General features: G+C 39.0%; 1 protein-coding gene across 4 annotated transcripts in view; it reads left to right on the top strand.

Annotated features, from left to right (window-relative positions):
- The window catches only part of GRM5 (glutamate metabotropic receptor 5), a 557,227-nt gene that overhangs the window by 407,494 nt on the left and 122,860 nt on the right, over positions 1 to 26,873 (top strand). The gene's annotated exons all lie outside the window — the stretch shown is intronic.

Raw genomic sequence — 26,873 nt, 5'->3', positions numbered from 1 at the left:
AGCTTCAAAATGAGTAAATTGGGATCAATGTAGTGAATTCGTAGAGCATTCTGCCTCTAAGGTCATATCCATCTTCTGTTGGTTTCTGTTGTTGGAAAGAACATTCCTTCTTTCACAAAATGATAGAAATAGTAAGTATTTATTTGTGATTGTCTTTTAAAATCATAACTTGATAAAACAAGGACTTGATGAACTTCCTATCAGGGTAATGGGGAGAGGAAAGATGCTAAGTTGTGGGATGTTGTACTGAAAAAAGAAAACCAGAAACTGTAGAAGCAGAGTGTGAGGATGTCTGCTTCTCTCCCTCTTCAGATTCTGCTACCTCTTGTCCAAAATCTTCAAGAATTTATTAATTTCCTTTGTTTTTATTTTCATGAAAAAAGGTGTTAATAGATAACATTGTCACCTAGGTTTCACCGCTTTAATCTTTGTACCTAATTCAATATTTTCTACAGTTTAATCCAGTTTCAGGATGACACACTTCTTTCCTCTCAAAATTGGTGGAGCATCCACGTCTTTGCGTTTCTATTCTATGTATGTGTACAGATATGTCTGTGTAGCTACTTTGGAGGGATTATAAAGAGTAAGCACCAGCTCTTATATCATCCCAGTTCATCCTTACTAAGAAAATTATAGCAACCACTAATCAATGTAAGTAAGAAAATCTTTCCAGTCTTTGCCATCTTTTGTACTAACTGTTCTTCTTTTCCCAGTCCTTCTCCGAAATGCCTCCTCTCACAAATAGTTCTTTGTTTCTATTCCTGTGATGGAGGTCTTGCTTAGATATAATCTTGAAAAACTCTAATTGATTTCCATGGAAATAGTATTTCTATGGAAACTGTTCAGTTAAATTCTCCTTCTGATGCTGCAATTGTAGCTCTGTCTCATGTGAACACTGTGATGTGATGGCTGTGCTCAGAATCTACTCCTGATGGTAGAAATGGAAAGCACTCTAATCTTCCCTGGGAATCTTATCAACAACAGATGACATTTGGTACATAAACATGGACATTTTATATGTAATGTCTCCATCATTCTCAATGAGGGAATTATTGTTCCCATTTTAAAGAGAAAGAAACCAAGATTTAGAGAGTCAAAATAACTTCCTCAAGGTCATATACCTATTAAGCACTGAAACTGAGATTGAACTCAGATTTGTATAAAGTTTAACCAATATAATATACTAAAGAAATAGAACAAAATAGGTTTAAAAATCACAAAATCTTCATTATGGTACAGCAACACATAGGTCAAAGATGAGAAGAGAAATCATTCTTAAAATCATTCATATACGGGGCCGGTGCCGCAGCTCAATAGGCTAATCCTCCACCTAGCGGCGCCGGCACACCAGGTTCTAGTCCCAGTCGGGGCGCCAGATTCTGTCCCAGTTGCCCCTCTTCCAGGCCAGCTCTCTGCTGTGGCCCGGGAAGGCAGTGGAGGATGGCCCAAGTGCTTGGGCCCTGCACCCCATGGGAGACCAGGAACAGCACCTGGCTCCTGCTTTCGGATCAGCGCGGTGCGCCAGCCGCAGCGCGCTGGCCGCAGTGGCCATTGGAGGGTGAACCAATGGCAAAAGGAAGACCTTTCTCTCTGTCTCTCTCTCTCTCACTGTCCACTCTGCCTGTCCAAAAAAAAAATCATTCATATATGAACATAGATGCCATAAGATACCCAAATATTCACTACCAATTACCAATTACTACCAATTACTTCCATATTTACACAAATTTCTTTTAGCATCTCATCCCATCACAAATGGCAGTTGAAATTGTTCCAGACCCTTGTCATTACCAGATTTTGTCTCTTATTTTAGGCATTCCATGAATATATAATATTGTGATTTTGATCACTTTTCCGTGGCATATTACAAGAAATTAAGCCCATTTTCACACATTTATTTCAAAGTTGTTTCCTCTTTTGTAAAAGGCCTCTTCCAGTCGTTTTCATGTTTCTTTGAGTTCATTATTTTTAATATCTGCCTTAAGAATTTTTCAGGGTTGGAAGAGCCAGGATGGCTGAATAGGGTATAGCCATGTTACCTTCAGCTGCCTCCAGGTACAAAAAGACCAAAGGGAGAATCACATTTCCAGGGTTCTGATGGAAATTTTTGGCAGAGAAGCCATAGTGGAATGAAAATTCCATGGTACAAGAAGGGAGAAGACAGAGACACTGCTGCAGCCAGCTTCATAAGGTCACAAACTGCTGGCTATGAGCCACCATACCAAGTCAAGGTATGAAGAAATTGCTGAACTTTCCACCACTCACACTTTAGCTGAGAGAATTCCACAGCCACCCACTGACTGCTTCAGCCTGAGTCACTGACTGGGGTCTGAGCAACTGCTGGGTTTGGAGAAGGAGTTGCATTGCTTCCCTCCCTTCCCTCACCCCCACAGAGTACCAGACTGCAATGAAGAGTCACACAGCCAGTCTGAGTTGGGGTGATTTGTTGAGCAAAGCACAGCTCTCCTGCATCCTGCAACTGTGGAAGTTTTTGGACATTAGCCCCATAGCTATGCTTGTACACTCTGTGTGAGCCAGGAGGATTCCTCAGATTCTGGAGGCTATCACCAACAGCAGCCCATAATAAATTCAACCCTCCCTTGGAGATCTGAGTAATGACCCCACTATACCCTGCAACACTAGGAGTGTTAACATTTCTAAATTTTTCAATCCCACTAGAGTCTAACCAGTGAATCTAGGGAAGAACCTAGATGCATTCTACTTGTCTGGACTCACCCAGAAAAAATCTCCTATATGCCTTGTAGGCACACTATAGGACTGGACCAAGGTTCAGTTCTCATCCCTTAGACCCAGGACTTGGGTTGCTGGTGTTATAAACCATAGCATCAGTTGGAATATCCCAGAAGGATCTCTGCATCACATAGTCCTACAGACCATCAATTGGTGCCAAAAGCACTAGCCCCACTCAGGCTTGCCAGTGAGACAAGGAGACAGCCATCTTTTTTCTTCTTCAGCACCAAGAGCAAGGCCTTGGCTATCACAATCCCTAGGAGACTGATAGCAAACTCTCAGTGAACCAAAGATTCACACCCTAGGAAACCCATATTCATCTCAAACCCATACTTCTATTCCCACAACAAACTAGACCACTTTATCATTTAGAGACACAGCTGACATTGATTAAGACAAAAGAAATCATTCTGAGTCTACAATTCTGAGCTCACCTAGAACCAAAGACAAAGCAACAAGCCAAATGATACTCTGCATTCCAGCTAAAACAATAAATGCTTTCCAAAAAAACCTATTCTTAAAGAAGAAACAATTAAGGCCATTGCCGCAGCTCACTAGGGTAATCCTCCACCTGCGGCGCCAGCACCCCGGGTTCTAGTCCGGTTGGGGCACCGGTTCTGTCCCGGTTTCTCCTCTTCCAGTCCAGCTCTCTGCTGTGGCCTGGGAGAACAGTGGAGGATGGCCAAGTGCTTGGGTCCTGCACCTGCGTGGGAGACCTGGAGGAAGTACCTGGCTCCTGGCTTCAGATCGGCACAGCGCACTGGCCATATAGCAGCCATTTGGGGGGGTGAACCAACAGAAAGAAGATCTTTCTCTCTGTCTCTCTCTGTCTAACTCTGCCTGTCAAAAAAAAAAAAAAAAAAAAGGAACAATTAAACCAGATGCACAAATATCAACATAGGGACATAGGAGACAAAAATAGACAAGGTAACATGATGCCTCCAAAAGAATAAAATAATCCTCAAGAATTAGATCCTGAACTGAAGGAAATCTATGAAATGATAGATATAGAATTCAAAATAATTATTGTAATGAAACTCAAAAAGATACAAGAGAATACAGAAAGATCAAAGAAATGGGGAAATCAATGAGTGACACTAATGAAATATTACTAAGTAAATAAATTCATTAAGGAACAAAATAGAAATTTTACAGATGAAATCTTCAATCAGTGAAATAAAATATATGATTGAGAGCTTTAACAGCAGAAGAGACCAAATGGATGAAAGAATTTCTGACCTCAAGGACAAGACTTTTGAAAGAATCCAATCAAATAAAAATAAAGAAAAATCAAAAGAGTGAAGAAAGTTGACATGAAATATGGAATACCATTAAATGACCAAATCTTTGTATTATAGATATTCATGAAAGAGAAAAAAATGGAAAAAAGCATTGAGAACTTGCTAAATAAAAAAATAGTTGAAGAGTTCCCTGGGTCTTGAAAGAGACATGGACATTCAGATATAAGAAGCTCAAAGGATCCCAAACAGACTCAACCAAAAAATATCTTCTCCAAGGCATATTGTGGTCAAATTGTAAAAAGTTAAGGACTGGGGCCAGAGCTGTGGAAAAGTGGGTAAAACCACTGCCTGCAATGCCAGCATCCCATATGGGTGCTGGATCGAGTCCTGGCTGCTCTTCTGATCCAGCTCTCTTCTGGGAAAACAGTAGAAGATGGCCCATGTTCCTGGGCCCCTGCACCCTCATGTGGGAGACCTGGAAGAAGCTCCTAGCTGCTGGCTTCAGATCTGCCCAACTCCAGCCTAATTTGGGGAGTGAACCAGCAGATGGAAGACCTCTCTATCTCTCTCTGCCTCTGCCTCTCTGTAACTCTGCCTTTCAAGTAAATAAATAAATCTTTTTTTTTTTTTTTAAGTTAAGGAGTAAGAGAGAAAAAGATAGTAAGAGAAACATGTCAAGTTACTTTTCTGTTGAAACCCTATAGGCCAGAAGAGAATGGGATAATATAATAAAGGTCTTAAAGATAAAAAATAAATAAAAATAAAACTTCAAGTTCTTAAAAGTAAAAACAAAATCTTCCAAAAATATTATATCCAGTGAAGCTATCCTTTCAAATTGAAAAATGAAATGTTTTCCAGATAAGCAAATACAGAGAATTTACCACTATCAGACCAGCCTCATAGGAAATCCTGATGGGGGTCCTACATTAGAAGTAAACATCATGAAAATACATGACACTACCAAATTCATTAACAGAGCAGGTATAATAAATATCTAATCAACAAAATGACAGGTGCTAGTTCTTATCTATCAATACTAACCTTGAATGTAAATGGATTAAATTCTCCAGCCAAATGATTTATGTTGACTGAGTAGATAAAATCAAGAACCCACTAGATGCTTCCTGTAAGACACTCACTTCACCAACAAAGATATATGCATACCAACAGTGAACTAGTGAAAATATATCAGGCAGTTGGAAACAAAAATGAGCAAGAGTAGCTATCCTGATATCAAATAAAACAGAATTTAAATTAAAAACTATAACATAAATAAAAAGGACATTATATTTGATTGATTCAGCAAGAAGACATAATAATAAATTTATGTACACTGAAAACAAGACCATCCAGATATATAGAGAAAATTCTATTAAACCTAAAGGGAGAGATATACTACAATACAGTAATAGTGGGTGATTTCAATACCCTACTCTCATCAATGGACAGATCATCCAGACAGAAAGGCAATAAAAATACATCAGACTAGAAATATATTATTAAGCAAATTGTCCTAACAGACATTTACAGGACATTTCACCAAACACTTACAGAGTATACATCCTTCTCATCAGCACATGGGGCATATATCAGAACATATATTAGGTCACAAATCATGCCTCAGTAAATTTATTTTTTTAAGATTTACTTATTTGAAAGAGATGCAAAAACAGAGGGGGAGACAGAGAGAACTTCCATCCATTGGTTCACTCCTAATTGGCTGCAATGGCCAGGGCTGGGCAATGCTGAAGCAGGAGCCTGGAACGTCATCCAGGTCTTCCAAGTAGGTCCTGGGGCCCAAGGAATTGGGCCATCTTCTGCTGCTTTCTCAGGTGCATTAGAAGGGAGCTGGATCAGAAGTGAAGCAGCTGATTCCTTAACCAGTATCCATATGGTCTGTTGACATCACAGGTAGCAGCTTAACATGTAACATCACAATCCTGGACCCTCAGTAAATTTAAAAAGATTGAAATCATACCGTGTATCTTCTCATGCTACTGGGTGATAAATGGGTCACCAAAGAAACTAAAAAGGAAATCAAAAGCTTTCTTGAGATGAATATGAAAATATAACATATCAAATCCTGTAGGATACAGCAAAAGCAATGTTAAAGAGAAATGCTCAAATTAAATATGTACTGATGCATCTCAAAGACTTAGAAAAACAAGAACAAACCAAATCCAAAATCAGCAGGAGGTAAGAAATAATATGGATCAGATAAATAAACAAATAAATTTAGTGATGAAAAAGGAGACATTACAGTTGAAACCACTGAGGCTGGCGCCAAGGCTCAATAGGCTAATCCTCCACCTAGCAGAGCCGGCACACCAGGTTCTAGTCCCGGTCCAGGCGCCGGATTCTGTCCCAGTTGCCCCTCTTCCAGGCCAGCTCTCTGCTGTGGCCAGGGAGTGCAGTGGAGGATGGCCCAAGTGCTTGGGCCCTGCACCCCATGGGAGACCAGGAACAGCACCTGGCTCCTGCCTTCGGATCAGCGTGGTGTGCTGGCCGTGGCGGCCATTGGAGGGTGAACCAACGGCAAAAAGGAAGACCTTTCTCTCTGTCTCTCTCTCTCACTGTCCACTCTGCCTGTCAAAAAAAAAAAAAAAAAAAAAAAACCAAAAAAAAAAAAACACTGAAATACAAAAGATTAAAAGAACAACATGCTCACAAACTTGAACATCTCAAAGAAATGGATAAATTCCCAGATACATATAACCTACCAAGATTAAATCAAGAAAATATAGATCTAAATAGACTATAGCAAGCAATGAGATTGAAGCAGTAATCAAAAGTCTTCCATCAAGGAAAAGTCCAGGAAGGTTTCTCTACTGAATTTTACAAAACACACAATGAGGAAGTAACTACAATATTTTTTGAAACTACTTCAAAATATTGAACAAGATGGAATTCTGCTAAACTGTTTTTGTAAAATCAGCATCTCTTTGAATACCAAAACCAATAAAAGACATGACACAAAAAGAAGACTATAGACCTATATCCTTAATGAACATAGATACAAAGATTCTCAACAGAATACTAGCAAATCAAATCCAAAGTCATATCCAAAAGATTATACATCACTATCAAGTGGGACTTATCCCAGGAATGCAAGAGTGGTTCAACATTCACAAGTTAATAAACATCATAAATCACATCAATAAAATGAAGAACAAAACTCATATGGTCATCTCAATAGTTGCAGAGAAAGCATTTGATACCATTCAACACCACTTCTGACAAAAATCTTCTAAATGGAAGATATAGAATGTATAGAAGGAAAATACCTCAAAACTGTAAAGGCTATATGTGACAAACCAACTGCCAATATCATACTGAATGGGGAGAAGAAAAAAGCATTTCCCCTCAGATCTGGAACAAGACAAGGATGTCCACTTTCACCACTCTTGTTCAATATAGTATTGGAAGTTTTAGCATGAACAATTAGAGAAGGGAAACAAAGGGCATCAAAATTGGAAAGGAGGAAGTCAAATTATCCATGTTTGTGGAAAACATGATGTTGTACGTGGAAAAACCTAAATACTCTACCAAAAAGCTGTTATAATTGATAAAACAATTCAGTGAAGTTGGAGATTACAAAATAAATGTACAAAAATATATAGCTTTTTATATGCTAATAATGAACTCACTGAAAGAAAAATAAAAAAAAAAATTCACAAAAGCCACAAAAAAATCAAGCAGTTAAGACTTAATTCAACCATTGAAGTGAAAGATCTAAGCAGTGAGAGTTATTAAACAGTGATGAAAGAAATCATCAGAGACACTATGAAGTAGAAAGGTATTCCATGCTCATGGATTGTAAGAATCAATATCATTAAAATGTGTGTACTACCTAAATCAGATTCAATGCAATCCCTACCAATATACTTGACATTCTATACAGAATTAGAAAAAGCAATCTTAAAATTTATATGGAATCACAAAGACCCGGAAGAGCCTGAGTGATCCTGAGCAAGAAAAATTGACCTGGAGGCATCACAATACCTGACTTCAAAGCATACTATAAAGCTATAGTAATTAAAACAGCATGGAACTGGTATAAAAACTATTACGTGGATCAATGGAACAGAACAGAAAATCCAGAAGTTAATCTGAATATATAGAATATACAAGCTCAGAATATACAGAGGGCTAAGGATAATTATTCAATGAATGATGCTTGCAAAACCAGATGTAGAAGAATGAGATTAGATCCATACCCTTGGCCATAGATAAAAATCAACTCGACGGATCAAAGACCTAAATTTCAGACCTGAGACTCTGAAGTTGCTGGAAAAAATTGTAGGGGAAATACACCAAGACATTGATGTAGGAGACAATTTCTAGGACAAGACCCCCAAAGCACAGGCAACATAAGCAAAACTAAACACATGGCATTATATCAAACTCAGAAGCTTCTCCACAGCAAAGAAAATAATCAATAAAGTGAAGACACATCCGCCATAATGGGAAAAAAAATAATTGCAAGATACCTATCTGACAAAGTATCAATATCCAAAATATATCAGCAACTTAAAAAAAACTCAACAACAAAAACAACCAATCCAGTTAAGAAATGGGCAAGAGACCTCAATAGACAGTTCTAAAAAGAAGAAATACAAACGGCCGACAAATATGTGAAAAAAAATGCTCAACTTCACTAGCCAACATTGAAATGCATATCAGAACCACAATGAGATATTCCCTCACTCCTGTCAGAGTGGCTGAAATACAACAACTGAGAGTAGCAAATGCTGGCAAGAAAGGGAAACACTTATACCCTGTTGGTGGGAATGTAAGTTAGTGCAGTCACTGTGGAAAAGAATAGGGAGATTTATTTAAAAACTAGAAATAGAAATCCAGCAATCCACTATTGGATATGTCTCTAAAAGACATGAACACAATGTATCAAAGAATTTTGCAAACACCGTATTTATTTACCCCTTCACATTTTTGTTATTATCATATTGTTTACTTTCATATGTACTGCAAAGCTTCATTATGATCGTTGTCATAAATGCCCAGTAGCCTCTATTTATTCATTCTTTCTTCTTCATACCTGTTTTTTTATTTCCATACTTTCTCATGTGACTCTTTAAAAAAAAAAAGATTTTTTTATTTATTTGAAAGGCAGAGTTGGGACTGGCACTGTGGCTTAGTGGCTAAGGCTGCCACCTGCAGTGCCAGCATCCCTTATGAACACCGGTTTGAGTCCCAGCCACTCCACTTCCTATCCAACTTTCTGCTATGGCCTGAGAAAGCAGTAGAAGATGGCTCAAGGCCTTGGGGCCCTGCACCCACGTGAGTGACCCAGAAGAAGTTCTTGGCTCCTGGCTTCAGATCGGTGCAGCTCCGGCCATTGCGGCCAACTGGGGAGTGAACCAGCAGATGGAAAACCTCTATCTCTTTCTCTCTCTCTCTCTTTCTCTCTCTCTCTCTTTCTCTCTCTCTCTCTCTTTCTCTCTCTCTCTTTATGCCTCTCCTTTTCTCTCTGTGTAACTCTTTCAAATAAATAAATAAATATCTTTTTTTAAAAAAAGGCAGAGTTTTATATATATATATATAGAGAGAGAGAGAGAGAGAGAGAGGCAGAGAGACAGCGAGATCTATCTGCTGGTTCACTCCTCAAATGACCACAATGGCTGGAGCTAGGCAGATTCAAAGCCAGGAGCCAGGAGCTTCTTCTGGGTCTCCCACATGAGCAGCAGGGGCACAAAATTTGGGCCATCTTCTGCTGCTTTTTCCAAGCCACTAGCAGGGAGCTGGGTCGGAAGTGGAGCAGTTGGTTAAGCTGCGACTTAACCAGCTACAGCACAGCACTAGATGACTCTTGTGACTGTTTCATCCCAGAGAAATCTCTTCCATGATTCTTGCCATATATGCCTTTTGTCAGTAAGATATACCTTCCTATAGTGTTTTGAAAACATATTTCTTTTGCCTTTATTTTCAAACAATATTTTCACTAAGCATAATATTCTATGTTGGAAGGGTTTTTTTTATTATTTTTAATGGCATTCCAAAGGTATATCTTTGGTTTAGTGGCTAAAGCACCAGATGTCCTCATTCCTCACGAGAATCCTGGGTTGAAATCTCAGTTCCACTTCCAATTCAGCTTCCTGCTAATGTGCGACTGGGGAGGCAACAGGAGATGACTCGTGTAGTTTGATCCCTATCACCTATTTGGGATCTCTGCTCCTGGATCAGCCTCAGCTGTTGTGGGCATTTGGGGAGTGAACCAACAAATGGAAATGTTCTCTCTCTAGCTCGCTCTCTCTCTCTCTCATAAATAATGCTTTTTAAATGACATTCCTTTTTTTCCCATTTCCTTAAGAAATGTGTTTTCTTTAATGTCCATCTAGAAGCATTTCTTTTGTTCTAGAGTTTTCATATTACATTTTTAAGTTTTAGATGGTTATGACAAGCCTGGAGAGGACTTGTATCTGTTCTGAAAAATGCTCACCCAGTATATTATTAAACAATTTTTCTGCCACATTTCTCTTTCCACTCCATTTGGTACTCAATTATACCTGTGTTTGGTCATTTAACTGTTATACATGTGACTTATTCTCTGGGTTATCTTTTCTTTTCAAGATATATCACAGGAGATATTTCAAAGAAAAAGCTAATTGAAGTAAAGCAGTCTCCATTCATAAAGTAGGGCATTTCTTCCAAATATTATAAACAAATAATAGCAGGTTTAAAAGTTTCCTCTTCAACCTGAAGATAACCCTACCGTCCGACCCAGCCATCCCACTCCTTGGAATTTACCCAAAGGAATTTAAATTGGCAAACAAAAAAGAGGTCTGCACCCTAATGTTTATTGCAGCTCAATTCACAATAGCTAAGACCTGGAACCAACCTAAATGCCCATCAACGATAGACTGGATAAAGAAATTATGGGATATGTACTCTTTAGAATACTATACCGCAGTAAGAAACAACGAAATCCAGTCATTTGCAACAAAATGGAGGAATCTGGAACACATCATGCTGAGTGAAATAAGCCAGTCCCAAAGGGACAAATACCATATGTTCTCCCTGATCGGTGACGACTGACTGAACACCAAGAGGGAAACCTGTTGGAGTGAGGTGGACACTATGGGAAATGGTGGCTTGATCAGCATAGCCCTGACTGTTAATGAACAACTAAATACATTATCCCTCTTAGTAGTTTTTTTTTATCTGTTCTACTTAATATGACTGGTTTAGATCTGTAATTGATGCACAGTTATTCTTAAGTGTTGAAAATTAACTGAAATGTGATCCCTGTTGAACATGGTGGTGGGAATGGGAGAGGGAAGAGATGTATAATTTGGGACATGCTCAGGCTGACTTGCCCCAAGTGGTGGAGTTGGAAGCATACCAGGGGATTCCAATTCAATCCCATCGAGGTGGCATGTACCAATGCCATCTCACTGTTCCAGGTGATCAGTTTCAGTTCACAGTTGGTCATGGTGAAGGGACTGGGAGTCAAAGGGAGCACATAGACAAGTCTAGTACCTGCTAATGCTAACTGATGGAGTAAATAAAGGGGAGAGTGATCCAACATGGGAAGTGAGATACTCAGCAGACTTATAGAATGGCAGATGTCCTAAATAGCACTCTGGCCTCAGAAGCAGCCCTAAAGGCATTCGGAGCTGGCTGAAAAGCTCATGAGAGTATTTCAGGCATGGAAAGCCAAGACACTCTGGCAAAAGATCTCTGCGAGTGAGATCCCAGTGGAAAGAACAGGCCATCAAAGAAGGAGGTACCTTTCTCTGAAGGGAGGAGAGAACCTCCACTTTGACTATGAGCTTGTCTAAACAAGATAAGAATCGGAGAACTCAGAGGGCTTCCATAGCCTTGGAAACTCATGACTGGAGCATAGGGAGATTACTGATGCCATAGACAGGAGTGTCAATTGGTAAAGTCAACAACAGGAGTCACTGTGCACTTACTCCTCATGTAGGATCTCTATCCTTAATGTGCTGTACATTGAGATTTAATGCTATAACGAGTGCTCAAACAATATATTTCACTTTGTGTTTCTATGGGGGTGCAAACTGTTGAAATCCTTACTTAATGCATACTAAACTGATCCTCTGTAAAAAAAAAAAAAAAAAAAAAAAAAAAAAAGAAATTATCAATTCCCAACTTGACTCTCACTGGGATTAAACATGACAATAGGTCTGCTCTGATTTCATCATCATTTTAAAAAATCATCTATTATTTTTCACTTTATGTTTCTGTGTGGGAGCAAACTGTTGAAATCCATACTTAATGTATACTAAGCTGATCTTCTGTATATTAAGATAATCGAAAATGAATCTTGATGTGAATGGAAGGGGAGAGGGAGTGGGAAAGGGGAGGGTTGTGGGTGGGAGGGACGGTATGGGGGGAAAGCCATTGTAATCCATAAGTCGTACTTTGGAAATTTATATGCATTAAATAAAAGTTTAAAAAAAAATAAAAAATAAATAAAAAATAAAAAAAAATAAAAAAAAATAAAAAAAAAAAGTTTCCTCTTCAAAATCCTTAATCAAGCACATTGTTTTCAGAATCAACAGGTGAATCATAGAAGAAATGGTTACCATATATTAAGGGCTCCTGGCGCTTATAATTTATTATATTGGATCATTTCAGTAACTGAAAATTTTGTTGGTTCCCCTTTTTTCCAGAAGTTTCTTGATTGGGTTGAATTATTCTCCTGGGTTTCCAATCTGTGGCCTTTCCCAGGGCCTCATAATGTGACCTTATTTAGAAATAGGGTCATTGTTGATGTGATTAGTTAAGATGAGATCAACCTGGAATAAAATGGGCACTTGCTGCAGTCTCACTGGAATCTTTCTAAGGGAAAACCCCATGAGATAACACAGGCAGAGATGATGCAACAGCAAGCCAAGGAACAGCAAGTATTGATGGCTACTGCCAGAAGCTGGGAAAATGCAATGGACGATGCCATACTGACATACGGAGGCAGCATGGTGCTGCCAACACCTGGTTCAGTCTTCGAGACTCCAAGACTGCAGAACAATGCATTTCTGTTGTGTGGAATCACCTAGTCTGGAACTTTGCCATGGAAGTCTTAGAAAACTAATACCCCTGCATTCAGACCATGATAAATCCTCAACAGGGATCCTGCAACTAGAATGTGCGAAGTCCTCAGGCAGTTGTAGGTATCTTTGCGTTAGTTCAGTTTACCTTCCTTGCTTCCATACATGTTCACTCTCTTTCAAAATTCAGATTTCTGCATTTCTTTTAGGTAGGCAGTGAAGGAATTTTTAGCTGTTTTCTTCTGCATCTTTCCTAACACCAGAAGTTCCCTTCCACTCTTTCTTCTTCATTGTCTCTATTTCTGCAAACACAATTTTGATATATAAATAAATCTTGTTGTTTATAGTTTCAAAATACTGTTTTGTTAAAATTTGTTTTCCTTCTAAGCATCTAAAACTTAAATCAAGATATTACTATAACCTTTAAATATTTGAGCTATATGGTATTCTTTGAAGCCAGGTTTATACTATTAAGAATGAGTCTGATTTCACTGTCTTATTTAAATTGCACAGCTGTGGAAGACTTAAATTATAAACTAAATAAATACTAATAATACATTACAATAATTCTGAATATTATTGTCTTCTGTAATTGTGCATTTAATCAAGAAATAAAGGCTACAAAGAATTAAAACTGTCCTCAAAACTGTAGACTATTCTATTTCTGTTTCAATTTAAGGAACATTTCTTTTACAGTCATACTCTGTCACCCACTGACATTCATTTACCATCTCCTTTCTTTGATTTCTCTCTGTCACCTCCACTAGTTTCCAGAAGTGTCATTTATGACATTAACACACAGGTATTTTCACCTAGATATCCCAGGGGCACTTCAAACTTCTATATCTAAAGTTAACCTCATTATAACTTCTACACCCATCACCTCAAACTTCGGCTTCCTCCTTTTTGTCTTTACAGTTTGAGTAAATGATAAACTCATCTACCCTGTTTCCCAAAACACAGAAATAAGTAATCCTCACCTATTGTACTCTCACAGCCAAATTGTGACCAATGTTGCTTATTCTCTTATGTGAACATTTTCCACATCTATTCCATCCCTTTCATTGCTGCCTGAATTCATAGTTTTGTACTACTATGGTAGCTAATTATTCATATCTCTCACTTCAAGTGTGATAATCTCACTATCTTCTTATCTATTTGATACTAACTTCTCCCTCCTTTATTTTATGCTGAAAATTAGCCCTACAAGTGTTCACCTAAGGACAAAAATCTCATCATGTTATCTGATGTCTAAAATGAGAACACAAACTCCTTTGCCCTTGTCACAACTTCAAATTAGCAATTTGTGTTTTATCTTCTATTCCTTGAGCCCATCAAGTTTGGGCTGCGGCCTCTTCACAGATTGTGAGCTTCTATTAAAAAAAAGTCATCCCATTTAAGCCTTGTCCTTTTGCACATGCTAAGTAGTCCTGGCCAGGTACTCCTACTCTCCCACTGGCTTTTTGCCCTCTGTTGCTTAATTCCTCTGCCTTACCTGTATGTAACTATTACCTCCTCTGGCCTCAGCATTTCCACCAGAATAAATATTTCTCCATTTTGAACTGTTGACTGCTTCTTCCAACTTTCTATTCTTGCAGAGGGGCTGCTTACCTTTTGAACCCAAAGCTGCTGATAAAATTACTTTGACACGCAGAAAGTCATTTACCACAGGAAAAGAAATGGCACCATCCCTACAAAGCCTGAAGCAGCTACAGTCAATAGAATTTTTCTCACTGTAGTCCATCAACATATAAATAGAATTTTTCATGTTGTTATACCAGCATGTAAACATCTTATATTCATCTTTCTCCATTAAATTATATAGTTTTTGAGGAAAGGAGCTATCTTACTCATCTCTTGTTTTCCCAGTTCTCAGCACAAGGCCTTGTATCTGTTACAAGCCTTTGAAAAATATTGTTACAGAAATGTGACTTTATTTCTCTCAAAACTAGTTAGTGTTATATTGGTTAAGAAACCTAGGACAGCAGCTCCCATCTGTGGAATGAAGGCCTCCTGTGTCACTGTAGTTTTATTGCCTGGTTATAGAATGCTCACATGACTAAGCATTGTCATAGACTGAAATATGCTTTGCATATCCTCGTGTGTATGTACAAACTGTGTGGTTATAAAATTAAAATTAATTTTAAGAATGACTAAAATCATAATTTATTGACATTTTGTGTTTTCTAAATCAAAGATTCAAAAAATATAATAACATTTATGGAGTAGGTAGGATTATTGACATTCAAATGGTTTTCTGTCCTCTAAAATGTTGTTTCCCCTAGCTTGGGTATGTTTCCCTTTCTGTGACACTGCGTGTCTGTGAATATGTCTCACTAGGATTTCATGTGAGTTAGAGAATACTACCTTATTTATCAGCATTTTATTGTTTGCCAGATTTTGTCCCTCTAAAATGTTCATTAGTAGATAGCAATTACTCAGAACAGTAGAACATCTCTGAGACTGATGCTATGACCAGAAAAACCAAGAGTCCATTGAGAAGTGATTACCTGGGTGAAAGTAGCTGGACCACAAGAATGTATGTGCCAAATAAAATAAACTAAATGCCATAGCTAACACTCAGATTAGATAGTCTCCGTTCTGCATCACATTAACATTTTCAAGATTTTATTTGTAAAGAACATTAGTCAAGTGTGAAAAAGGTATAACATAGTTAAATTTATTGCGCATTATTTCCTATCAGTATTTTAGAGAGTCACTGTACATTGTGTTAAAATGACAAATTTTGCAGTAAAGGCATTTAAATAACTTTCTTTAGCCCAGCAATTACTCTGGATTGTTTTACTCTGAACTAACATTCTTATGGAACATGATTAGCACCATACTCTAGGGTAGCCTTTGCAGAAAAATATTAATCACATATACTGAAGAAGAAATTTCATCACATTATCCTAGTGTAAATGGTGAACAGAGACTCATTTATGTCTTTATATCTGCCAAAGAATTAAGCTAATTAGAATTTTATGTGACAGTATTGGTTTTATACAATTCATGGATTATTTAGATTTTGATACATTTCATTGCCAGGGGGGAAGAAATCTCCACCTTACAGTCTGCTTTAAGAAAATGTAACATAGAGCTGGATCAAGGCCCAAGATGTTAAAGATCTGAGAAAAAAATCATTTGACATATTTCTTATTTGAATCCCAATGTTGAAGAAATGAGAGTAATTATCTATTCTAAGTGTTTAGGGCATGCGGTTTTCTGTGATGAATAGCCACCATCTAAAAGGACTCTAAGATCCTAAATAGAAGCCCTTGATTTAAAAATGGCAATTTTTTTCAAGCTCCTAAGGCATTGAAATTTGAACCCAAGATGTTAAACTTATTTCAAAACAAACAAGAAAAACCTGATAAACTTGTTGAATCAGTTGTTGGGAGCAGATATGTACATGGTAAAAAGCAATGAGTTTAGATCCTGAAGACCTATACAGAGAAATTCAACTTGTAACCACTATGAGGTCTTTCTGCATTTCAGTTTTCTTATGTGAAAGAAGGGATATTATTTAAAATAATATCTAACTTAGAGAACTCAAGTGAGGCTTAAAGATGATGATTTATGGGAAAATGTCTGCTTCTAATAAAAATGAAATCATACACACTAGATTTACTCTCTGGCTTCAAATAGCAATGATAACAAAAACAGACAAAATATGTTAAACAACAATTGACAAGACACTGGCCATCGACAGTGAAGGGTACTAATTATGAAGAGAGAACGAATGAATAAGGTGAGTCTTTTTTTTTTTTTTTCTTTTTTGACAGGCTGACTGGACAGTGAGAGAGAGAGACAGAGAGAAAGGTCTTCCTTTTGAGGTTGATTCACCCTCCAATGGCCGCCACTGCTGGCATGCGGCGGCCGGCGCACCGCGCCTATCCAAAGGCGGGAACCAGGTGCTTTTCCTGGTCTCCCATGCGGGTGCAGGGCCCAAGCACTTGAGCCATCCTCCACTGCACTCCCTGGCCACAGCAGAGAGCTGGTCTGGAAGAGGGGCAACCAGGACAGAATCCGGTGCCCGGACCGGGACTAGAACCCGGTGTGCCGGCGCCGCTAGGTGGAGGATTAGCCTATTGAGCTGCGGTGCCGGCTAAGGTGAGTCTTATAAGTTGAGAAGATGAAACTGAGTGCAGAGAGATTAGGAAAGCTGGAATTTGCAGAGCACAGGAAGAGAGGGGAGAGAACAGCACAAAGAGTGAACTCTGCAGAAAGGCAGAGGCTCCCATCTTAACAGTCAGCTGTGTATTGATCACACATGCATGTGAGGATAATATTTGATACCTAAGAAAGAAACACCCAAAATGGTCAGAGAACATTGTTCCCAGCAATCGTATGGAACATGGAAGAGTATCTGTTCCTAACAGTCAGGTTCAAAAATTGTATAATTCAAAAATCCAAAGCAATATTTTGAGTATATTTTATAGTATTCATTGGTATATTAGAAACAAGAGCTGTTTTTTTAAAGATTTATTTATTTATTTGAAAGTCAGTTACACAGAGAGAGAAGGAGAGGCAGAGAAAGAGGTCTTCCATCCGATGGTTCACTCCCCAACTGACCGCAATGGCCGAAGCTGCACCGATTTGAAGCCAGGAGCCAGGAGCTTCTTCCAGGTCTCCCATGTGAGTGCAGGGGCCCAAGCACTTGGGGCATCCCCTACTGCTTTTTCTGCCACAGCAGAGAGCTGTACAGGAAGTGGAGCAGCGTGCATATGGGATGCCGGTGTGTCGCTCCCCCTCTTCGCGGAGGAACGACACTAGACCCTGCCTAGGCTTCATATCCGAGTCACGGCACCATTATGTCGCTCCCCCTCTTCGTGGAGGAACGACACAGGACCCTGCGCTGTTCTTTCGTCTGCTCGGCCCTCCCCGGGTTTGCTGCTGGTTCTTCCCGGGTTGGCTACCGTCCCTTCCACCTCCGTGGAAGGGCAGTTCCCCCTAGCCACTTTCCCCACTTCCACGGGGGAGCGGCACACCGTCGGCTGGCTCTCTCGGGGGCTGCACAGGTGTTCCTTCAGATAGATGTTCCTGGTGCATGTTGTCTCTCTCCTCCTTTATAGTCCTCTTCCACCAATCCCAACTCTGCTACCCACACGCCGAGTATGCTGCTCTCCTCCAATCAGGAGCAGCTCCTGCTGTTTATTGGTTGAACTGGAGGCAGCTGTGCAGAAGCTGTTTGCTCCTCTCCCAGCGCCATATTGTGGGAGAGCAGATGCATAGAATAAGTCTTAATTCCAGTAACTTAGTCTAGTCCGAGTTGCTCCCAGTTGCTCCCCACACCGGTGCTTCAGGCCAGAGTGTTAACCCGCTGTGCCACAGCACCGGCCCCAAGAAAAAAAATCTGAAACCAATGGCCATAGCTTGCACCTTAAAAAAAAAAAAAAAAATGGGAAAAGAAGAATTAATTAAATACAAAGTGAATAGAGGAAAAATAGTGTGAAAAAATCAATGATATAGAAAACAAATATAATAGAGAAAAATCAACGACACTAAATCCAATCCTTTTAAAATGTCAGTAAAATTGAAAAACCAGACTGATCAGGAAAATGGAAGCAGAAAAATACAAATTGCTAGTATCAGGAATGTGAGAGGTAACATCAATACAGATTCTACAAATATAAAAAGGAAAATTAAGCCTCTGCCTGCTGTGCCGGCAACCCATGTGGGCACTCGTTCAATTCCTGGCTGCTCCACTTCCAATCCAGCTCCCTGCTAATACACCTGGGAAAGCAGTAGAAGATGGCCCAAAGTCCTTGAGACCCTGCACCCATGTGGGAGAATCAGAGGAAGCTCCTGACTCCTGACTTCAGCCTGGCCCAGCCCCAGCTGTTGTAGCCGTTTGGGGAGTGAACCAGCAGATGGAGGATCTCTCAACCTGACTCTCTCTCTCTTTCTCTCTCTCTCTCTGCTCTCTTTCCTTCTCTCACTGTATCTCTGCCTTTCAAATAAATAAATCTTTTTAGTGCTATCTTCATAAAACAAATTGAATTTGTAGTTAAAAACTTTACACAAAGAAAATTCCAGGCCCAAATGACTTAAAGAACTTAATAAATTCTACCAGAAAATCAAAGAGGCAAGAATAACTCTAATCCATTTACTTAATGCCGAAACTGATATTAATACCACAAGAAAACTACAGACCAATAGACTTCATGAACATTGATATAAATACCTTTAACAAAATTCTAAAAAAAATCAAACAGCATGTTAAAATGTGTAAGACAATATGACCCCAAAAAGATTTTTTTTCAAGATTGGTTTTGATATTCAAATCATGATCCATGAAATTATTATATTAACAACCTAAGTAAAATTTAAATAATAAAATATATTAATTTCTGATAAAATTCTCAGCAAACAGAATAGACAGAAAATTTTGAATCTAATAAAAAATTTTTTCCCCTATGATCCAGAACAAAGATTGGGTCTTCCCCAGAATTTCTAATCACTGAATTAAATAAACAAATAAGAAATAAGAAAAGAAATAAGGTGCTGGCATTGTGGTGCATCAGGTTAAACAGCTGTTTGCAATATTGCCATCCCATATTGAAGCACCAGTTCGATTGCTGGCTGCTCTGTTTCCAGTACAGCTTCCTGTTAATGTGCCTGAGAAGATAGCAGAAGAGGGCCCAAGCACGAGACTGTGGTGGAGTTCCTGGGCTCCTCCTTCTGCACAGCCCAAACCTGACTATTGTGGTCATTGGGGAGTGGATGGGAAACTTTTCTCTGTCTCCTCTCTTTCTCTCAGTCTCACTCTCTCTCTCACTCTGCCTTTCAAATAAATAAATAACTCTTTTTAAAAAGAAAAGAATTAAATGACATCCAGATTTTAAACAATGAAGTAAAATTATATCTATAGATAACATAACTGCTTATCTAGAAGATCCAATAGTATCTGTAACAAAAAGAAAAAAAAGACAATGTTGCAGTGAATTAATTTATTAGGTTTCCAGGATACAGGATCAATAAACACAAATAAATTATATTTCATGTAATAGCATTAAACAAGCAGAAATTATTTCTTTTTTCTTTTTCTTTTTCTTTTTCTTTTTTTTTTTTTTTTTTTGACTGGCAGAGTTAGTGAGAGAGAGAGATACAGAGAGAAAGGTCTTCCTTTTTCTGTTGGTTCACCCCCCAAGTGCTGTGCTGATCCAAAGCCAGGAGCCAGGTGCTTCTTCCTGGTCTCCCAAGCGGGTGCAGGGCCCAACAACCTGGGCCATCCTCCACTGCACTCCCAGACCACAGCAGAGAGCTGGACTGGAAGAGGAGCAACCGGGACTAGAACCGGCGTCCATATGGGATTCCAGCGCTGCAGGCAGTGGATTAACCAAGTGAGCCATGGCACTGGTCCCAGACCTTTCTCTTTATCTCTCCCTCTCTCTGCCTGTAACTCTCTCAGATGAATAAATAACTTAATCTTTTAAAATAATGACTTTGTATATCTTAAATATTTACATTTTTTAAAAAAAATATGTATTTATTTGAAAGGCAGAATTACAGAAAGGGAGAAGCAGAGGCAGAGAGACAGAGAGAAGTTTTCCACCCTCTGGTTTATGCCCCAAAGGCTGCAACTGCCAGGGCTGGGCCAGACTGAAGCAAGGAGTTAGGAGCTTCATCCCTCCCTCCCTTCCTTCCTCCCTCCCTCCCTCTCTGTAACTCTGCCTTTCAAATAAAATAAATAAATCTTCTTTTAAAAAAAGAATATATGAACTGATCACAAAAAAAGAAAATAATGTAGTTCAAAGAAACAAACAATTTGAATAACAATTTATCTTAAAAGATAATAAGGATGGATGAATGATAAGTATTTGAGAGCACTCAACATCCTTAATATTAGGCAAATGAAAATTAATAGCACAATAAGATGCCACTATACATTTACTTCTATGGCTAAATTTATAAAACCTGGTCAAGCATTGGCAAGACTATGGAAGAACAAATAATCTCATGCACTAAGAATATAAAGTGCAGAATGACCTAATCCTTCCGAAAAGTAGTTTGGTAGTTTCTTCTTTTTAAGATTTGTTTATTTATTTGAAACCAGACCAGCATAGAAGGAGAGACAAAGATCTTCCACCTTCCAATTCACTCCCCAAATAGATGCAGGACAAAGCCAGGAGCCAGGAATTCCATCCTGGCGTCCCACATTTGGAACACTGGCCCAAGCACTTGGGTGATTCTCACTGCCTTCCCAGGTGTGTTAGCAGGAAGTTAGATTGGACGTGGAGGGGCTGGGTGGGACTCGAATCAGTTCTCCAGTGTGGATGCCATCATCACAAGCAGTAGCTTGTGATCATTGGTTAAGCAGTAGCTTAACCAATGGTGGCTGAATCTGCTATACCACTTTGTCCAGGCCTTTGTCCAGGCCTCTTAGTGGTTTCTTAAAAAGTTAAACATACATTTAGCATATGGAGCAGCCATTACAATCCTAGGCATTTGGGCAAGGATGTTCATAGTGATCTTATTTGTAAAAACCAAAAACTCAAAACAACCTAAATACACAAACTGTGGAATATTAATCATCTGTGAAATAGAACAACCTTTTACTACAGATGACAACACAGTGAAAAATTAAAGTGTTTAGGCAAGTCAAAGAAGCTAGAGAAATCAAGAGTGTTTATTGTGTGACTCAATTTCTCTGTAACATTAGAAATTACAAAGTAATCTATAGCACCAGAAAGCTGATCCACCATTGCCTGAGGAGATAAATTGTGCCATTCCTTGAGCCAATAGAAATAGTGCATTGTAATTTCAATTTTATGGCTGAGTGTCAGATGCTATATATGAATTTATGCTATATAACCATGGCAAATGTGTGTAATGGTTCTTGCCACAGCCCTCATGGTTGGCCTAGTGTTTTGACATTTCAGTAATTGCCAATGTTACAACCTTTAAAATTGTATAGAACAGACTCCCAGGCTAGATGATTACTAAATAAAGTAAGTTCTGTCCTCCACAGTTGTGATGTGGCTCTGAAGAGACAAGAATGCTTTCTATCAAAGATATGGTCACTGAGAAAATGATGTGAAAGAGTTTGGCTACAAGATAATTCATGTTAGTAAACTATTAAGCCATTTCAACACGGCAATGTTGAGTGGAATCCATTTGATAGTTGACTATAGCATATCTACATGCTGCTACTCAGGAACAAAAGATATACAATTAGAGCTAGAATTTATTTCTTCCTTCATCAAATATTTTTTAACCATCAACTATGCATCAGCAGTTATTACTTTTTAGATCTTGGAGTTATAGCACTAAAAACAAACAAAAGCAACTGTCTTGAAGGAGCATACATTCTTATTATGAAGAAATAGATCAAAACAAAATAGATAAGTAAAGTACGTTTTAGCTTTTAGTCATTGTTGATTGCAAAGCAGAAAATAGGATTTGGAATGCTGAGGAGGGTGCAATTTAAGCCGGGTGGTCAGGAATGACTCTATTGAAAAAAAAAAAAAAATCTTTGTGCAAAGTACAGAAAGAGACAAAGGAATGACCCAGGTAAACATGGAGGAAGATAATTCCAAGAATTGGAAATCACAGATATAAAGTCTGGGCAGGAATGGGAGCTATCATGCTTAAGAAAATTGTTGGGATGCCAGTGTAGCCAGAACTGAATAAGTTGGAGCAGATTACTGGAGGATGATGCCAAGGAGGAAACAGATGATGAGATCTTGCAGAGCCTTGGGAGCCATTGCACTGACTTTGACTTTTACTCAAGTGAAACATGAAGCCTTTAGAGGAGTTGGGCAAAGGAAGGATTTGAACTGGCTTATTTTTAAAGATCAATTTAGGTGTTATGTCACTCTACTACAAAGTCTTCCAGTTTACAAAGCATCACTGGAAAATGCGACTCAACTGGTAAGCATCCTGGAAATCCATGGACAGAATTATCCAAACACAATTGGAAGGGACAGCATGGATGTGGTATGGGTAGGTGAAGAGGAGAAGCCAAGCAGAGAGAATAGCCTGAGTAAATGGGAAACAGAGCTGAAATAGAAGAGTTCATTACAAAGAGGTCTTCTATTATCCATGATCAGAAACGATGATATTCTAATTCACACCTCATCTTGTCTTTGAAGGGGATCTTAGGATTTTCCTGTCATGTTCAGAGACATAAATGGATTGGACTGATAGGGGTAAAAAGGATTCCAGGCACTATTAAAAAAATAGAGATAAAGTAGAATAGGTAAAGTGCCAAAGGGCCATACATATGTTTGTTGCATAGCTGAACTACTTGAATTTGAGAATGAAGAGCATCAGTGTTGTGATATTGTACAGTAGGACTCCACTATAGATTTCTATTAAAGAAGACCTGGTCATTATTTTCCACTCATGATAAGCCCAAAACAAATGCCTTTTCAGTGGTGATGCCTTCCAGAAAAACTGCCCTCAGATTGAGGTATCAAATTCCTTGAGGTGGTGGAGCTTTGGTACAGTAGAGATAGGCTAAGATGCTCAGCAAATGCATTCCATTTTGCTGAGCACTTAGAAAAGTATCATTTTCAAACCCACCTTGCTAGTTCCTAACTAGGAGAACATTCCAACATAATATGGGATGAAATGGCACATGCCAGTTACAGGCCTGCTGCTTGGAAATTCATGGGAGATCCTAGGCTCACTTTCCCTGATACATCTTTCCAATTGGAAATAAAGGAGCTAGAGATTGCAAAGTCTCATAAGAAAGGGTTGGTTCCCTGAGTCTCTTGGAAGACTCTGCAGAGCTTCACATCTATAATAGATTGTGACGTGCATGAAGAAATAAAATTATTATTAAGCTGTGGGATGTTTGAGGGTTGTTGTAGCAGCTACTGTTAATTACCCTGATTTGATGTACCTTCCTACTGGTTCTGATGGGCAGCAATACAGTCTCTTGTCATTATATGCAAATACCCAGTCTATTCCAACATGACTATGAAAATTAGAGGATCCATCTGTTACCATGGTGATTCCCACTGATCCTCTCAGTTCATTTTCTTTTGGAATATATACAGGATATTTGAGCTTCTACTTCCAAAAAATTTTTCTGATTAGCTCAAGATTTCATGGCTACCAGAGCAGATATTAAATATGGCATAAAGGATATATGATTTCTTTTCAATGTATGAAGTACTGATACAAATTAAGGTCACTTACTATATTTCTATTATGTCTTCTTTAACAAATTGTTAAGCAAGATCCTAAGCTAATTTGAGAGTTGGAAGACAAAATTAAAGTATTACTTAATAGTTATTCTCTTCCTTCTGATAAATTTTTATTTATCTAGGGATACCTCTAATACTTGTACAAGGTTCCACATGGGAAGTAGAAAATTACTGAAATGGGATTTGAGGGTAAAGTTAGAGGAAGACTAAAGAGGATAGAGAATGCCTTCGTCTGGAGCCATCAGGGCTTAATCCTATAGTTTAGCAATGTTAGTTGAGTCCTGAAGTCTAATTGAGCTGTGAGAAGGAGAGTGTTCCAAGGGTAGTGGACTAAGTAAACTAAAGAATAGAGTTTAGAAGGTACAAAGCCTGATCAGGTAAAAATTGGGTAAACAAGTTTGACAAGAATGGAACTATCTTCTGTAGTTTACTGGTAAGACTAGGAATGAAAGTAGGAAGAAAAACATTTTTTTTAAGGAATGTTTATGCTAGGGCATGATTTTTCAATTTTTTTCCCACATAGTAAATAATAATTGAATATTTTTGAGAAAGGAGATTTTTTTTTTTTTTGACAGGCAGAGTGGACAGTGAGAGAGACAGAGAGAAAGGTCTTCTTTTTGCTGTTGGTTCACCCTCCAATGGCCACCGCAGCCGGCGCACCGCGCTGATCCGATGGCAGGAGTTTGGTACTTATCCTGGTCTCCCATGGGGTGCAGGGCCCAAGTACTTGGGCCATCCTCCACTGCACTCCCGGGCCACAGAAGAGAGCTGGCCTGGAAAAGGAGCAACCGGGACAGAATCTGGCGCCCCGACCGGGACTAGAACCCGGAGTGGCGGCGCTACAGGCGGAAGATTAGCCTAGTGAGCCGCAGCACCAGCCACAACAGTTACTTTTTAATAATAGAAGAATGGAGCAAACCTGGTGACATTCTGTGTGGCTGAGGAGACAGATGTAAATTCAGTTTCAAATTTAGGAATTTGAGAAAATTTTAATACAGAAAGGGGCTGGATTGGGGTAGATGAGTTCTGCTTAACGTATTGCAAGTTTGCAGTTGCTCAGGTGTATGTAGATAAATAGGAGGAGTGTGGCTGGCAGCTTAGCAACACAGTGGCACTGTGGAATCTCTGGCACAAAATTAATAGTAAAAGACGAGGAGTCTGGATGGAAGCATGAAGAACTCAAAGCTAGTAGCTAATGAAAACTCTTTCTAGTGTGTATCTGTTAGATAGCAACTGCAGGAAGAACAAAGTCCACTACAACTGAAAGTTTCTGCAAAGAAATATAAGGTAAACTCATATATTAGTAAATGTCACAAATGTGATCAAATGAACCGATGCATGAGTAGTATGTTTATAATATGAAAATTTATATACATTAAAGGTATTATAGTAAAGTGATTTTGCAAAAGCTTTGGCATTTGATAGGCTAAATTTATATCTTGACACTGCCACTTAATAGCTCTGTGTCTTTGGATAAATGGCTTAAACACTCTTTACTCACTTTCTTTAGCTATAAATTTGGGATATCAAAGAACTATCTAATGAAGATCTTATGAGAATAACATGGAATAGTACCTGTAAAGCACTTTACAGAGTGTCATAGTCAACTCTGGCTGCCATAACAAAATATCATAGATGGAATGACCTAACAGCAGAGTTTATTTTCTCACACTTCTGAAAGTGGGCATTCTGAGATTATGGGCTACTCTCATAGCTGGTAGAAAGGCTGCTTCTTCTTGTGTCCTAACTTGGCAGAGAGAGAATGGTTGGGGTAGGGATTGTGGAGAAAATGCACTGATGTCTTTTCTTCTAAGGTCACTAATACCATCATAAGTGGAGCCATCTTTATGGCCTCACCCAAATACAACTGTCTTCCAAAAGACTCATCTACAAATACAATCATGTGGAGATTAGTGCTTCAATATACAGATTTTGGAGGGACACAGATCAGTCTATAACAGGCAGAGTGAATAGTGAGAGAGACAGAGACAGGCCTTCCTTTACCATTGCTTCACCCTCCAGTGGCCGCCACTGCTAGCGTGCTGCGGCCGGCGCACCACGCTGATCCGAAGGCAGGAGCCAGGTGCTTCTCCTGGTCTCCCATGGGGTGCAGGGCCCAAGCACTTGGGCCATTCTCCACTGCCTTCCCAGGCCACAGCAGAGAGCTGGCCTGGAAGAGGAGCAACCGGGACAGAATCCAGCACCCTGACAGGGACTAGAACCCGGTGTGCCGGCGCCGCTAGGTAGAGGATTAGCCTATTGAGCCGCGGCGCCGGCCTTGCATACTGTTTTAATTGGCATATGTTACGTTGGAAAAATTCTGCCACAATATAAAAGCAATATTTGCAAATACTTAAAGGTCTAGAATACCTTATCTATGTTACAGCTCCATAACTCATGGCATATTTCAAAACCCATGAATAGGAGTATTATTTTTCTACGTTTTCTTTTTCTGTAATCTTGGACAAATTGTCAAATATCTGTACATCTGGTCTAACTTGTAAAAGCTGCTCTCAACTTACAGAGACTTTGAAAGTATTGATCAAGAAATATGTCTGCAAAAGTTTAGCGTGAGTCCACCTGGTTGAAAATAAGCCAGCTACTTAATACCGACTCTGTTTTGATAACATATTTGGTGTTCACTGTCTATTTATTTCCTCTGGGTTGTACTTGGCACTTTTGTTTTGCCTGGG

The sequence above is a fragment of the Oryctolagus cuniculus genome, chromosome 1, assembly GCF_051225735.1.
Source record: "Oryctolagus cuniculus isolate XC-2025 breed Fujian yellow rabbit chromosome 1, ASM5122573v1, whole genome shotgun sequence".
Lineage (NCBI taxonomy): Eukaryota > Metazoa > Chordata > Mammalia > Lagomorpha > Leporidae > Oryctolagus > Oryctolagus cuniculus.
This window is presented reverse-complemented; position numbering and strand designations above follow the sequence as displayed.